Source organism: Vicugna pacos, chromosome 14, assembly GCF_048564905.1.
Source record: "Vicugna pacos chromosome 14, VicPac4, whole genome shotgun sequence".
NCBI classification, from domain to species: Eukaryota; Metazoa; Chordata; class Mammalia; order Artiodactyla; family Camelidae; genus Vicugna; species Vicugna pacos.
This window is the reverse complement of record NC_133000.1, coordinates 31,354,667-31,371,549: the sequence shown is the minus strand read 5'-3', so window position 1 is coordinate 31,371,549 and position 16,883 is coordinate 31,354,667. Positions and strand designations below refer to the sequence as shown.

The 16,883-nt window shown below is 43.1% G+C and overlaps 1 protein-coding gene and 1 long non-coding RNA gene across 2 annotated transcripts in view; one reads left to right on the top strand and one right to left on the bottom strand.

Moving 5' to 3' along the window:
* Positions 1 to 16,883, top strand: part of LOC140701208 (uncharacterized) — a 541,330-nt gene that overhangs the window by 374,760 nt on the left and 149,687 nt on the right. The gene's annotated exons all lie outside the window — the stretch shown is intronic.
* On the bottom strand, positions 2,674 to 15,458 carry LOC140701215 (uncharacterized). The gene is made up of 5 exons (XR_012080177.1): positions 15,290 to 15,458; positions 5,922 to 6,047; positions 4,610 to 4,668; positions 3,725 to 3,889; positions 2,674 to 2,948 (listed from the first exon to the last, which is right to left on the bottom strand). It is a non-coding gene; the product is annotated as an uncharacterized lncRNA (long non-coding RNA).

Genomic DNA, 16,883 nt, shown 5'->3' with positions numbered 1-16,883 from the left:
GAGACCTAAGGGCTGCTGCTTGTCTGTGCTTCGAGGAGGAGCCCATTCCCTGTACAGAAGGCTCTGATCGCTGGGGCAGCTGAAGTCCTCTGACAGAGGCTGAAGTGGCACTGGGAATCAGAAGCAAACAGGTGAGTGTCACTGTCACAAAATGTTCACATGTTCTGTTGATAAAATCTGGTGCTAACACTCTGTGGTCATTTGTAAATAAGGGGCCCTCACTTGCCAGGAGCGATGGAGGTACAATATAATTTTTCATAATTCTCACCCAGGATTAATATTAACCCCTTGAGGGTCATTTGCAAACGTGGGTGGAAAGGAACACTTGGATGTCACAGTCCTGGGACCACCGTGGGTACCTAGTGAGAGCCTTGCAGATGCTTAATGTCCTACAACCGGGCCAGTCTTCCACAGCAAAAATCTAGGCCACCCAAGTGCCCAAACTGCTGCAGTGGAGGGACACCTGATGGTCCAGCCCCCTCTTTGGGCACCCAGAGGAACCTGGACTCTGGCAGGTTAGAGGCAGGGTCAATTCTAAAACCCAGGCATTTTTGTCCCCACAATTCAGTAGTTATTCGGTGACAGCACATGGAATATAAACAACAAAGTAACTTGACATGATGTCATATATTTAGCTTACTCAAGAAACAAAGTTTAAATCCAGTCATTCTCCTTCCCACCTGACCTACTTTCCTTTCTCTTGTACTAGCACCAGATTATTACCCACCCAGCCTTAACATGGGTCCTGACTCCACTTACCTCCCTCCCAAACACCACATGAGATGATTCCTCAACCTGGATGTGGGACCAGCAATTACAAGAAGCTTTAGTGGAAAAGAACTGGTTATGCACAGATGCCAACTAAACACTGTAGAATCCTGGTGTCCCACATTAGTAATCATGACAGCTGTTTGCAAGTGTCCCCAAAGTTCATTTCAGACTCTCACTGCTAATTTTGCTGGAACATAAATATGAAACATGTGGACTGCTGGGCTGGACTGCTAAGCTGGGTCTCTAATCCAGGAAGCTCAGTGTCTGCTCCCTGCACCCAGCTCCCTGTTCTGTTCATGCATGTGCATCAAGAAGCTGTTTAGTGTCCATTTTAATATCTTAAACAGTGCATTTCAATATTGTCTTCATCCACAAATACGTGTACCACACAGTAGTAATGATCAATCTTAGTATTTGCTTTCTTTGGTCTTAGAGAGTCAGATAAACAGATAGCAAAGATAACAAAGTCATAGAGGGCTATAATATAGTATTTCCTTTATTTCAATGACAGGATTTATTTAAAGAGCTTAGATATAACATCCTTGCATTTATGGCATCATTAATCGTCTGAAGCTGTTACATTATAAAAACTTCATTTCTAGCGAGATGCTATCAGTTAGAGAAGCGCTCCTAAATTTGAGGGGTTGCTGTCATCTCAGACGGAGTCCCAAAACATGTCAGAAATCTGCAGTATTGCCGTCATGACAAGAACCCAGACAGATGAAATTTGGAAAGCCCTGTGGCTTTCTAGTGCACAGACATAAAATGGTATTTCAGAGGGAAAAGCCTGAATTACAGAAAGTGATAAATGAAATGGTCTAACATACATTTCTCTTTCAAAGAACTAATACGTCTTTTGTCGATAATAACATCTGTCAGTAATTATGAAAAGAGCTGACAGATGCATAGTACTTAATATAAGCCAGGGCTGTTGTATCACTGACACAGATTCATTAATCCCCATAGCATCTCTACGAGGTTGGTACTACAATTATCCCCATTTTATTGGTGAGGAACTTGATAGACACAGAGGGTAAATGACATTTACAAGGTTGACAGCGAGAAGCCAACACAGGTGTTCCAGCTTGAGTCTATGCTCTTGGCCACTTCTCTTTTTTTTTTTTGGTGGTGGGGAGATAATAAGGTAATTCTGGTGGGGGGTGGGGAGGTAATTAGGGTTATATGTCTATTTTAGAGGACGTGATGGGGGCTGAACCCAGGACCTTATGCTTGCTAAGCATGCACCCCATCACTTGAGCTGTGCCCTACCCTCTAGAGTCTATGCTCTTAGCTTCTAATCCTCACTGTCCCACATGGTAACTGTGGGGGAAGTACAGTTCATTCATTCGCTCATTAAACTCAGCCTTCCCGGTGCCTGTGATTCAGCAGTGAACAAGACAACATGCTTCCTGCCTTAAATGAGCTTGTCGCCTCCTGATATATTATCTTCATTTTACCCAGGAAGAAACAAGGTCAAGAAGATTAGCCTTTTCCTGTTAACACTGGAGGATACATGAGGTGCTTTATTTCAATTCTGCCATTTGACTTACACCATGGGGAGGGAAAGCTGCCTTGCAAGTCCTGGAGCTCACAAACCTGTTAATCCTGAATTTTTTTTAACACTGTCCCTTACTTGATACTTGATCTGAGAAAGGATGAAGTAAACCTAAAAATGTTCTAAGAGAGCTTGTGGTTTATACAAGGTAACTAACCAGCCACTGTTTACTATCCTAACAGGAATCTGTAGGCATATTTCTTTTCTTTCTCTTTTTTCCTTTTTATGGGCAGCTTTTAAAAACCAAATCAAACCAACCAAACCAAATCACTGATAATTCAACAGCAGGTTCTAAATCACCCCCAAGACAGCAGCTAAACTCGGTTTAGACTTACAATGCGGTTTCTGGTGGTTGGATTGGAGGATGTATCTCTATGCTGAATATAAAAGTCATTCACTGAGCTCTTCTCAAATAGGGCAAAGAAAAGCTCTTGTTCCGGTTGTTGATACTTTCATCCACTTGGAGGACTTTCATAAAACATCTGAAGTTATCAAAGGCTGAGGACCGGGTTTTCAGATCATTGGGCTTCAGAGGCAATATTATGTGCAGTATCTCAGCGTATGTACAGAACACCTCCCACAGGGGGTGTACTTTTGCAAATACAAGCTTGTCATCCAAAACCTATATTGGGAGAATGAAAACACAAACTGGGAAAGTATTTTCACATTTTTAGTACACAGATTTTTCTTACGTTGCTGGTAGTTAAAGCACTTGTGTAAACACACACATATGTCACACTGGTAAAAGTGAAGATATAATAAAAATAGATTTGCAATCCATCATACATTTTTGCCTTAAAGATAATTTCTTTGTTGAAATTACTGAAAAGTTATTTAAAATCCTTACAGTTCCTTCATCAAATAACCAATGTTTTAGATGAAGAAAAGCAAACTTGTTAATTTTTAGTCCAAGTTAGTAACTAAAAATAGAAACACCAAAATATTCTTTGCAGTGGTATTGTAATGACAATTTTTTAAATTTCTGAAACCTAGGACTATTTACATATCTGTTCAATATAGTGTTAAACAGCCATTAAAAGGGATTTAAAAGATTTATATTTATTGATATGGAATATATAATAAAATGAGAAAGCAAAAAAATGTGAAATAATAATTTTCCTTTTTGGAAGGGAAAAATATCTTCATTTGAACAAAAAAAGTTTAGAAGGATTTTATGATTCTTTATGTATAATTAAGGTACAGATGATTTTTAATTCCACAGTTCTTTCATTTTCAATTTTGGGGGGTAACTTTTTATAATAAAAAAATCTTTAAAAAGGTTCTTGCATAAATACATTAATAGATATATTTATGACTATATTCTCTGGCTATTAAAAAAGATCTCCTAACTGTAGATCTGAAACATACATTCCATAATGCAGATTCTGACTGACACACCTCCCAGCCCACAGCGAAGGCACGGCTAGTGTGACATGTTTCAAATACCATTCCAAGGAACATGCAGGCTCCCAGCCAATGGCTGCAAGGGGACTGACACTGATCTGGTTGCTCCCAGCTGCAGACCATCACAGATGAGGTTAGATCCACAGGCTCATGTTTTCTCTGTCAAAAGAAATCAGAAAATGTTAGGCTTTTACTTTCACCAGGGAACAAGAAGTTTTTTTTTATGCAAAAAAATAACAACAAACCAATTTGAACCTGATGAAAAGACATTTACTCAAAACAGCACAGTAGCAATGAAAGTGCTCTGGCAGACAGGGACTTGTTGGATTCCTGTGAGTGCTGGACTCCTCACATGGAATTCCCTTGGCACTCCAGAAGGCCTGTGGTTGTCCTCATGGGTTTGTGGCCATAAGTGGTGCACAAAAGTCTCTGGCTTTGCCACAATTTCAAAGCCTTTTTGGCTTATGAAAGGTTTTGTCCTCAAATGGAGTTTTCTTGAGTCCAGTCACTGATGTCATTTACCAGAGTTACAGTCCAGATCTGATATTCTAGACTCTTAAAATCTTGCAGACATTCAAATGGTTCAGGTTTGGATGTGTATTCACCTCTGCAGGCCTGGACCAAGTCCGATAAAGACACCCGGACAAGTTCAGCAAAATAAAAAGAAATTTTCCTCTCTGCAAGACTGAAATGTCTGTGAAGCTATAAAAACATCTGCACCTACAAAAATAGGGAACCAACTCATCAATAACATATCTATCCATAATGCATGGACATTCAAAATAAATACTGTATTTACTCCTATTAAATTCTATCTGGTTTTTGCCAAACTGTGTCCTAAACTGAAAGGAAGGTAGGTAAATGTAGAGAATTTTTTACCTTTTAAGGAAAAAGGAACCCTCCTACTCGATTGGTGGGAATGTAAATTGGTGCAGCCTCTATGGAGGACAGAAGAGAGGTTCCATAAAAAAATGAAAATAGACTTCCGTGTGATCCAGCAATCCCATTCATGGGTATATGTTTGGAGAAAAATTTAATTCAAAAAGACACATGCACCCCAATGTTCACAGCAGCACTATTTAAAATAGCCAAGACACTGAAACAACCCAAATGTTCACTGACAGATGACTGGATAAAGAAGTTGTGGTATATTATAAATATATATATATGTATATATACATGTATACATATATATACACACACATATATACATACCATGAACACACACACAAATGGAATACTGTTCAGCCATTAAAAAATAAAATAATGCCATTTTCAATAACATGGATGGACCTACAGGGTATTATGCTAAGTGAAATAAGTCAGAGAAAGATAAACAAATATTCTATGTATTAACTTATATGTATATCTAAAAAATAAAACAAATTAATGACTATAATAAAACAGAAATCGACTCACAGGTACACAGAACAGACTGGTGGTTACCAATGGGGAGAAGGAGAAGAGGGGAGGCAGGAAGGGGTTAGGGGATTGAGAGGTAAAAAGTACTATGTATAAAATGGATAGGTTACAGGGCTGTATCATACAGCACAGGGAAATATAGCCATTATTTTATGGTGACTTTAAATGGAATATAATCTATGAAAATGTTGAGCCTCTATTTTGTACACCTGAAACTAATATGATGTAAATCAACGACTCAATTACAAAAATTTTAATCAAAGTTTTCTTTTCATATTATTTGCAATAAGTTAGAAGCCAGCACTGTCAATAGAAACATAGTGCAAGTCACAATTTTCCAGTAATTCCATTTAGAAAATAAAAAGGAATAAGTGAAATTAATTCCAGTAATAATTACATTTATCCCAAAATATCCAATACACTATCATTTCAAAAGTGTGATTGACATTTTTAAAACTTATTAATAATATTTTACATTATTTTTGTTGTACAAAGTCTTGAAAATCTATTATGTATTTTCCACTTATAGAACATCTCAATTCACAATAGCCACATGTGGCTCGTGGCTACCATACTAGACAGACCAGATTACACCATTCACACTTCTGATAAATTAGCTGCTCTTTCTTATTTAAAAAACTTGCAGAAAAGGGTTTAGATATGCCCTCTATCAAACAAAGCAACCTTGACGGGTGGGGATTATCTTCATTATAAAGTGAAAAATAAAGGTAAGAGAGCCATGCTTACATGTATGTTAATGTAACAGTACCTTCTTAATTCATTCAGGACTTTACAATCTTTCTTCATATGCCAAGGATTCACTGTCACTGCGCAATGTTTTTCACTATTATCATCTTCGTGATTGAGAGGCTTCTGATGACCCTGCTTTGCGCATCTGTACATAAATTAACAAAACAGAGAAAAAGACCTTATTTAAGATAATTTAGGGGGGAGGGTATAGCTCAAGTGGACGATCATCTTCTTAGCATGCCCAAGGGCCTGGGTTCAATTCCCAGTACTTCTTCTAAAAATAAAATAAATAAATAAAAACCTAATTACCACCCCCCAGCAAAAAATTAATTTATTACTTTAATTAAAAGTTAAAAAAGGATAATTTAGTGCAGGCTTATCAGGCTACAAGAGCTACGATGAATGCCCCCACCCATTAATTTAGAAGAAGTCTCACAGTATTTCTCAGCATAAAGGCTAAAATATAATTGAGAACACTTCCTGATGGTCAGAATCATTTTAACAAAAATGTAGATAATTACGTCCATGGTGTCAAATTTCTGTAAGAGTTGGGCATGGAACATTTAGTAAGTGATTTTGCAGCTATCTTTGAAAGAAATGCTGAGAAATGATCTTTTCTGTTGGAAATTAGCCTGCTTTTAAATTCTTCAGTAGGCATACGTGTTTACAAACCAGGCAGGAACTGGATTATATTTTACATATACTTTAGAAACTGATTTGAATTTTGCCCTTTACCTGCAAGGCTATTTCTTAGGTAATAACATAAGCAGGCCACTATACTAAATTTTTTTTCCCTGTTTGCTTAATCCTCACAACAACTCTGTAAGCTGCTATTATTACCCCCATATAACAGATAAAGAGCTTGAGGCAGAAAATAATTTGGGTAACTTGGTAAATGGTGGAGCTGAGTAAGACTGCAGCCAGTCTGACACTCAAGTCCATTCTTCTCACCAATGTCGGATATGCTACCTACATTCAGCAATGACTGCTAATTTCATATTTAAGTGTGTCATTTCAAAAAGTGCAAAGCTATATTAGTACTGCTGTGTAAATTATCCATTTGAGATGTGATTGCCAAAAAAAAAAAAGAAATAAAATCAGGGTGCCACTGAGGGGAGGGCAAACTGCATATGGACGGACACAAGGGGACTTTATGAGGACAAAGTTGCACAAATCTAGAAATAGATAAATGGCTGACTTGTACAATTATAATGTGTGAATTTTATGGCCTGTAAATTACACCTTAATACAGCTATTAAATTAAGAAACTGGGATACCAAATTAAGACTAAAACACATATATATATCACACAAAGAACAACAGGCAAATATCATTATTTACTGCACCATTTTCCTTCATGCAGCTTCCGATCCTCACCCGTTCCTGAAAGGATGATTCATTTTTAAAATAGTCTTTAACTTTATTCAGCAAATAATTTTTGACTGCCTACTATGTACCCAGGACTAGTCTAGGCACTTGGAATAGATCAATAAACAAAACAAAATTCCTGTCCTCACGGAGCTTGGTTGGAGTCTAGCTGGGATGGGGGTGGAGATGACAATTCACACAACAGAGCAGCAGAGGAGGTGGCATGTTAGGAAAGAGGAACCATGGAAAAATCAAAAAAGGGCAAGGTAAAGAGAGTTGAGGGTATGGGATGAGGGTGATGTTGTATTAAATACCAGAGCAGGCCACACTGAGGACTGAGGTTAGAACTAAGACTTGGAGGTAAGAAGTCCCAGGTGGACGGAATAACCATCACCAAGGGCAGCGCGCACCTCGCATGTTCCAGAATGGGGGCACGGCTGGAGCTGCGGAGAAGGGTCAGTGCAGGTCCTGTATGGCCTTGGAGGACGTTGTAAGGACTGTGGCTTTTACCCAGAGTGAAATGGGGAGGCACTGCCAAAGGACGACACTATCTAACTTAGGTTTTCGAGGCTCACTTGACTGCCGGGTGAGAATAGTCGAAACGGGTCAGAGATGAAAGGTGGGAAGCCTCTGAAAAGGGCTGTGCAGGAGGAGAGGACAGTGGCTCAGGGCAGGGAAGCAGCAGTGGAGGCAGGAGCCATGGTGAGAAGTGGCTGGGTTCTGGATATGGTTTAAAGGCAGTGTTAAACCAGATCTATTGACAGAATTCATGTGGTATGTCAGTGAAAGTCAGAGTAACTCTAAGCTTTTTAACCCAAGCAGCTGGATGGATTAAGTTTCCACTAACTGAATGGGGGAGGTTGCAGGAAGAACCAGTTTGGGGGGTAGGAGAACAAAGAGCTCAGTTTTTACACATGTTGCTTTTAAGATATCAGAGTTTCAATTGAAGATGTCAAATCAGTAGAAGATTGTAAGAGTCCAGAGTTGGAGAGAAAAATTCTAGCAGGAGACAGAAATGTGGGAATCATGGGTCACACAGGTGGCACAGGAAGACATGAAACCCAGGTAGTCAAACATTAAGATAACCTGGCATTAACCATAGAAGTTGTCCTTGAGGGCCTGCCTAGTAGGTGTGGATATCAGTCCTAATTCCTGACCACTCGAGTTTTAAAAAGCAACTTACAAATGAATTCATGCAAGACACTGCCTCCAGTGGGTGGGTCCAGAGCTGGAGTGGGAGAATTGGATGGTGCACGCTACTCCCTACGGTAGAATGTGTGTGTGTGTACACATGTGTGTGTGCGCAGGGGGATGAGATACACCTGGCTTAAGAAAAAGAGCAAGTAAGTCTAGAAGCTGAAAGATGAAAGAACATCCAGATATGGTAGAGGGAACAGGGGAAACACTGTGTACTGTAAGACATATCCCCATAATGCCATTTCCCACCATCCTTTCATCAGGAACACAGTTGGAAAGGGGGGAATTATGTAGATACGTGTGATGTACACAAACTTTCTGACTATGTAACACTGAATATCTACATATGTAGCAAGTTAATGATATTTATATCTGCTTCAAATTTAAAAACAAATTCACAACAGAGGGAAAATAAAATACTGAGGACTGGTAGAAGTATCATAGAAGGCCTTTCAATGCTCAGAATGGAAGCAAAAGCAGCTTCACCCCACAAAGAATGTCAATAAGAGTCAAGAATGTTTATATTTGCTTAAGAAATTGAGAGTTACAACTTCCTGCTTTAAAGAATTAACATAAGACAGATACCACACTATAAGCAAAGTCTATACTGGAGCTTTCTTAAAGCTATTTTAGTTTCTGCTTGTTCTGATGTACTCCAGAAACTCTGCAAAGAAAACCTTCTATTCAAAGGCTTAAAGGAATAAAAAAAGAAATAACACTGCATTCTTTTCAGTGTTCTCTGTACTGAAAGTCAATTGCAAATGCAGCACCCTGCCACAGGTCTACATTTTTAACAATAAAGACCTTTGTGCAATTTTTCAATTGCTATGTGACTTTGGGTCAGTCTCTCACTAAGAAGCAGAATGGAGTACCAGAAAATGACACATCAGGTCTAAAACTACAGATGTGGGAGATGAACCTACACCAGGAAACAGCTAAGTGGGAGGGTAAGGTTTACCTTTTAAGTTACCATAAGTGCAGTTACACCTGCTCCCTGCTTCCCCTGTGAAGTGAAGAGCTAGTCTTTTCCAGAAAAGCTCTCATTCTGAAAACTGTCTTCTTTAAAATATTCGGAGATTCTCTTTTAAGGTTCTTTCACTTTTAAGCCTTTCCCCAACTCTACATCCTATAACAAGTGTAAAAATTATCCTATAGCCTATTGTTACAGAACATACTCTACAAAAGCTGAGGTTTCCCAGGGTTTGGATCCCAGAACTCTGTTACCAGATAATCCTAAAGCTTTCCTTCCATAACAGACTCTTCTGCCAATTCCCAGCTGCGGGCAAATTCGGCTTCTCAGACCAGGTAACTTTCTAACTCTGCCTACGAACACTCTGCTGCCAGTAAAGGAACTCTCAGACAGAAAGCACACAATGCCCCTAGTGAGGGTTGCCTCCTTCAATCAATCAAGATGCCATCACCAAGCAAATATTTAAACCAACTGCAAAGCCTCTGAAGACAACTTACAAACAATATACTTTCTATAGAGGCATACTATTTGCTCTGGAATAGTGATTTCCATTGGAAGGAACAAAGGACCACATGACCCAAGCAATTTTTTAAAACTGCACATAACCATACCTTTTCACGTGAGGATTCAGGCAAGCCCGTCTCACAGGCCTAGGTGTAACAGAATGACAGGACCTCTAGGAGTAGGGTGAAAAGTAGCAAGGTAGACTTCTAGTGAAAGGGGGTGATGTAATAGGCCCCATCGCCCACTTACCTACCACCACAGGACAATCATCTCAGATCGAGAACAAACACTTTGGGAAACAGGTTGTTTATATTTTTATGGTATTCTGGTGGAAATAATGCCCTGAGTCATGTGAAGTTGTGGCTGCAAAATTGAACAGGGGACTGGACATTTTCACATTCAGGACAAAAACAGCCCCTGGATAGCCACCATATCTGCTCTCCCCTTTGCCTGTTCTCCCCAAAAGCTGCAGAACTCTCCTGCTTGCAATGACACCCACCACTTCTCACAAATTCTTGCCAAGTTCACATCAGCAGCTGGTGGTGTCAAAGTCACCATTTGTACTGCTATGAAGTCCCTCCATTACTTTATATCCCTTCTATTTTCTCTGTTGTCTTCCTAGCTACACTTGCATCCACAAGATGGTTACCGCACTAACATTGCCTCTGTAATCAGTCCAGGATATAGGAAGTAGAGATTCAACTGTAACCAGTCCCAGAATACTTGTCATGCCACTCTAGTGTCCCAAAAAATACTCTGGCATCCCTCATCTCACTCAAAGAACCACTGCATTACTTAGAGGTTGTAAAATTAGAGGGCTTTCTCTACTGGGAAACACTGTGGCTTGTGGTAGAGTTGTGATTTCAGTTTTTGCAACTACTTACAGGCAAAAAGACATGGCCCGCAAATTTTCTTCAAGCGTTTGATATTTAAACTTTCATTAGATACAGAGCCGGTGGACTAACCGTAATCTATGAACATATGGTCATATTATCAAATAATGTTCATGTCTACCTTACAGACATGTAAGGACTTGGATTACACCTGCAGCCTCTAGGCCTTTAGAATTGGATGTGAAGCATCCTGTGAGATAAAAAACCTCCTATCCAGTCACAGAACACAATTACAGACAACATGACACTAATGTCACTGAATATATTAGTATAGTCCATGTATGGTTAAGTTACATCTCCAATTTCTCAGAGCTGGAAAGGAGATGTCTAGAAAAGCTGGAAATGCCCAATTACCAAAACAGCTCAAAAGTTAAAGCAGACTCCTGTACCTCCCAGAACAGAGGGCAGAGGGGGCATTGCTCACCACTCTGTCCTCCCCCAGGACGTGGCATGTGGGGAAGCAGGCAGGAATGGGTGGCTGGGACTCGGAGGTGGAGAGGTGATGAAAGAAAGAGTGGAACTGCTCTGGTCCTAGAACAACAGAGCTGTAAAAACCTCGGCTTCAGTTCAACCAACTCCCTCTCCCACTTTCCCTCCCACCTATGTGACCAACAGAGCACAGCCAGGCACTTTCTGCCCATGACGGTGACTACTAGCAGGAAAGGGACCAGGATAAAAGCATGTCCTATAAAAGATCAGTCTGATTTTAAGGCTATGTTATAAATAATGAACAGCACTCTCAGAGTGGGACACTTGTGAGGCACTCAAGTAGGGAGGAGGAGGTTGAGGATCCATTTCCAGCACTTCCATGTCTTTTATCACTCCTATTTCTGACCTTTCCTTTGCCACTTTTTGTAGCACTGCCATCACTGGCAGGTAAAGGGGCAGCAATGTGACTTGGCCGTTTGGCTGATGGGGCTACATTTCCCAGCAGTGGAATGAAAAGGCACTGGAAGAGGATCAGCTGGAAGATGTGCACTGCGGTCCTGGCCTGTGCCAAACACTAACCAGGTGATCCTGGGTTAAGCTCTTAGTCTCTCTGGGCTTCCGGCTGTTTACTTATAAAATAAGGTTTTGTCATTACACAAATATATCCAATATGAAATGTAACGTGAAAGTCAAACATAATGACGTCTCACCTGCTTGCCTCAGGGAACTGTACAAGCACTGAACACTGTGTGAATGTAAACACAGTCTTAAGAAAACTATTGAGGTAAAGCACTAAACTGAACATGGAGATAAAGTTTTTTGGATTTTCTTGGCTTTCTTTTTTAACTGCAACACTGAATTAATAGTTATTAGCTATAATCCACACCACCACCACTGCGAATAAATAAAGAAGGCAAGCACTGCCTGGATGCCTGTTATTGCCCGATGCTAAGCAGTGTGAGGGTTATAAAGGAGGCTGAACAAGTGAGTCTTCTCCAGTTACCAGCTAAGTGAGGAGACACATTGGAAATCACCCAGGAATGGTACCAAGTCAGTACTCAAATCCAAGATTACAGGCTACTGATCATAAACAGTACAGGAATACAAAGAGGAGCTAGAAGTATTTGGAATAAATAGGGAAGACTCTATGTAGGGGATGGGGCTCCAACTAGTTCTCAGGGCAATTCTAAGCTCTTTTAACTGAGGACTGGATAGGAAAAGGCTGGTGACTCCTGGTTTTTAATAAGGCACAGGTTACCCTAGGAGGCTAAGTTACATAATGATTGGAACAAATAAGGTAAGTCCAAAATGATGAAGGGTCGAGACTCCCTGGCTGAGATCTGGTTGTGTTAAGTCTTTGACTTGACTGTAGATGTTGGAGCACCAAAACTCTAGGTTGACTGAAAGGGGGGGAGAGAATATCCAAGAATTCAGCAGAAGGAAAAATTCATGTATCAGGGATGAAAGCTCTTCATCAGAGTATCAGCAATCAGAATAGACACTTGAAACCAACAACATACAGTTCAAGAAGCTGACAAAATGTGGAGGGTGGTGAGAGAAAGATAAATCAAAGACCACTCCAAGCCTTTGTGTATTCAAGACCGGAAGAATGATTATCCCACTGAATAAGTGGAGACGCTGCAAGAAAAAAGATTATGAAATCAGCTTTAGACATGTTGAATCTGACGTATGAGCTAAGAGTAGGTTTTCTCTAAGAAGCTCAAAATTCAAAACTGAAGCACAGATGTTGAGTACAGACTTAAGATGCAGATGGACAAGACATGATAAATCTCCTAAAAGAAAACATAGGCAAAACATTATCTGACATAAATCTTAGCAACATTCTCCTAGGGTAATCTACCCAGGCAATGGAAATAAGAGAAAAAAATAAACAAAAGGGACGTAATTAAACTCATAAATTTCTTCACAGCAAAGACAACCATAAGTAAAACAAAAGGAAACAACAACCTACGAATGGGAGAAAATATTTGCAAATGATACGACTAACAGAGGCTTAATTTTCAGAATATATAAACAGCTCATACAACTTAATAACAAAAAAACAAACAACTCAATCTTAAAATAGGCAGAAGACCTAAAGAAGCATTTCTCCAATGAAGACACAAATGGCCAATAGGCACATGAAAGAATGCTCGATATCACTAATAAACTGAGAAATTCAAATCAAAACTATAATGAAGTATCAGCTCCCATCAGTCAGAATGGCCATCGCTCAGCAGTTCATGAATGATAAATGCTAGAGAGGCTGTAGAGTGAAGGGTACCCTCTTACACTGCTGGTGGGAATCTAGTTTGGTGTAGTCATTATGGAAAGCATGGAAATCCCTGAAAAAACTAAAAGTAGACTTACCCTATGACCCAGCAATCCCACATCTGGGTATATAACTGGAAAGAACTCCAATGTGAAAAGATACCTGCACACCAGTATTCACAGCACCACTGTATACAATAGCCGAGACATGGAGGAAAGCTAAATGTAGCAACAGATGACTGGATAAAGAAGTTGTGGCATATTTATACACTGGAATACTACTCTACCATGAATAGGACAAAATAAAACCATTTGCAGCAACATGGATGGAGCTAGAGATCGTCATTCTAAGTGAAAGCAGCCAGAAACAGAAAAATACCAAATGATACCACTCATATGTGCAATGTAAAAAAAGAGAAAAAGACACTGTGAACTCATCTACAGAACAGAAACAGACTTGCAGACTTAGTAAACAGTCAAGGTTACCAGGGAAAGGGGATAGGAAGGGATAAATTTGGGAGTTCGAGATTTACAAATGTCAGCCACTATATATAAAAAGAGATTTTAAGTTAAGTTTCTTCTATATAGCACAGAAACCTATGTTCATTATCTAGCAATAACCTGTAATGAAAAAGCCGATACAGCCACCAACTGAGGAAGCAAGAGAAGAAAGGAGAGTTAGTTATGCTGGGCTAGAGCCCACTTCTAAAATCCTTGTCAGCCACTGAGGCTGCCCCGAGTACACTGAGCTTTCCTCCCAGGGACAGGCTGACATGACATGCGTCCTGCAAACCTGGGGCAGCAGAGGCCGTCCCCAGGTCTGGCCCTAGGGGAGATGGGAGCAAGTCCACCTGCTCCCCTTGGGGCAGCACCCCTCCCTGCAGCCCCCGCCACCTGACTGCACCACGCCTGCCTCTCAGGAAACCACTGACTTGAAAACAAGTGGTCCACGAACCTGGGGCAGCGGCAGGGAGATGGGCAGCGACCTGGCAAGCTGGTAGATTTGCCCCCATCTCCCCCACGGCCTGTCAAGGGCTCGGCCTCTGCTGCTCCAGGCACGGTCCGCAGGTCAGCCTGCTCTCGGGAGGAGGGCACGGTGTGGTCAAAGGCAGTGGCGGGTTATGGGGTCTGCCCATGGGAGCCCTTGGATTTGCTTCAAACTCCCCAGCGCATGGCCTAAGCTTGGCCTCTGCTGCCTCAGGTTCGTGGAACTCAGGTTACAGGTCAGCCTGCTCCTGGAAGGCGGGTGCTGTGCTGTCAGGGAAAGGCGGCAGCTGCGATGGCGGGATTGGGGCTGCCCTGTGAGAGCGCGGGGGTTGCAACAATTTCCCGCTGCTGCTGCAGCCATCCCAGCACACTGATCGCACCGAGCCCATCTCCCAGGAGCAGACTGACCTGTAACCTGAGTCCCACTAACCTGGGTCTTTAGAGGCCGCCCCCAAGGTCAGGCCGCGGGTAAGATGGGAGCAAATCCAGGGGCTCTCATGGGGCAGTCCCCATTTCATCTGAGGCCCCGCGACTGCACCGCACCCGCCTGCCAGGAGCAGGCCATCGTCTGAGGGCCAGTCGGAGATGCTCTGGAACCGTCCACGCGCCCTCCCAACTCCCGGGGCTGTACCTGCTCTCCTAAACCCGGGTAGAAGCGGCGGCAAAAACGCGGTGTTCAGGAACTACTAATACCGGGGTTACCACGAACCACAGCGGCGGCTGGGACCCGCCTCAGGGTCCTAACGGGACGCGCGGCCGGGACCTCACCTCCGCACCCCTCCCTGGGCGCATCCTCAGCTGCACAGCCCAGGCGTCACCCGCCGGGTCCCCGAGAAGCGCGCCCCTACCAGCGCCCTCTTAACTGTCCGGCAGCGGCAGCCGAGCCGCGGGCAAGCGGCGGCCCAGACCCCAGGCCGTGTTCCTCTTCCAGGAGCTGGTCCAGGAGCAACCGGCTGCCGCCAGCTTCCATGCGTTCTGGGTGGGTTCCGGCGTCCGCGCGTCTGTCCGTCTGCGCATGCGCGCCCCTCCTCCTCCCGCCCGCAGCGCAAACTGCTCGGGTGGGTCTCCTGCTTTACCGGCCCTGACCGCTGGGGCCGGGAGGAGCCAGGTGGGGCCCCTCCTGCTTGTCCCGCCGGGTCTCCATCCCCAGAGCCTTCACCCAGCCACCGACTGTGTCCTGGCACAGAACTAGAACCACGACTGCCCTAGGCCAGGCCTCACCCACCCAGCCCCACTTCCCCTGATCAACTTCCCCTCCCTGTTACTACCCTCCCACCACTGGCCAGGCCCAGTCTCCCACCAGACCTTGAAGACAGGGCTCCTTCTCCTCACACCATTGTCCCTGCCCTGACACTCCATCCTGCTAGGTCCTAACCTATGGCCCCTACACCCACAAGCTTACCCCTCATGCCTCAACACAGGACACCCAACAACCTGAAATTATCGCCCTCACCTCTCAGCCAGGTCATTTCCACTCTGATCGGGCCCCACACCTCTCAACCTGTACCCCCACACCATGGGATCCCCTTCAATCTGAGTGCACCCCTACTCTGAGCTCACTCACTCACCCCTCACCTTGTGGCTGGGGTGGGGAAATCCGTGCTCCAGTAATGATGACTACTGCCACCAGTGGGGGATCGAGCCTAGTGTGCACCTTCATAGTTAATGTCTGAGACTACAGGGTGAGGCAGGCTGGGCTGAAGGTGGTTCCAATTCCCGCCTTGGCACCCTGATCCCCGCAGCCTGTGCCTCAACTGACCCGATGGGTCAGGTTGATCCCAGGCTGCCAGCCACTGGCCTTGGGCTTTGGGTGGTTGATGGTACTGATGGTGATTTGGACCCCTAGGGCGGAGGCACTGGGCACGCGGACCTTTGGTGTGGGGGAGTTCAGAGTTTGCACTTGATCCCAGGGTTACACAGCAGATGGTGGGCTGTGTGCATGGGGCTGTGTGCATGGCATGGACTCAGCACAGGTGGGTGCAGGGACCTTGTTCATTCACACCAGGCCAGAAGGAAGAGGAAAGGGAGTTTTTAAAGTGTCAAAGTGAGGAATCCAAAGCTTTAGAGCAAAGTAGGAAGGTGCACTGGCCAGGCCACCATGGATCTCGCCGCGGCGCTTGTCCCTTGCATCAGGGGAGACTGGCAGTTGACTGGCCAATGAGACATCCCCTGCTGTGGTATAGTTTACAGGCAATTGAAGGGACTTTGAAAGGTAATTTTAATCCAATAATTGTCAGTTTCTCTGCAGTAGATTAGGTCCAAAATCATGGTGAATCTGGCAGGGATCCTGCCTGAAATCCAGCCTGGGACAGTGGAGGACCCACCCAGGAATCATCCACTTAGCTCTCACCAAAAGTCACTG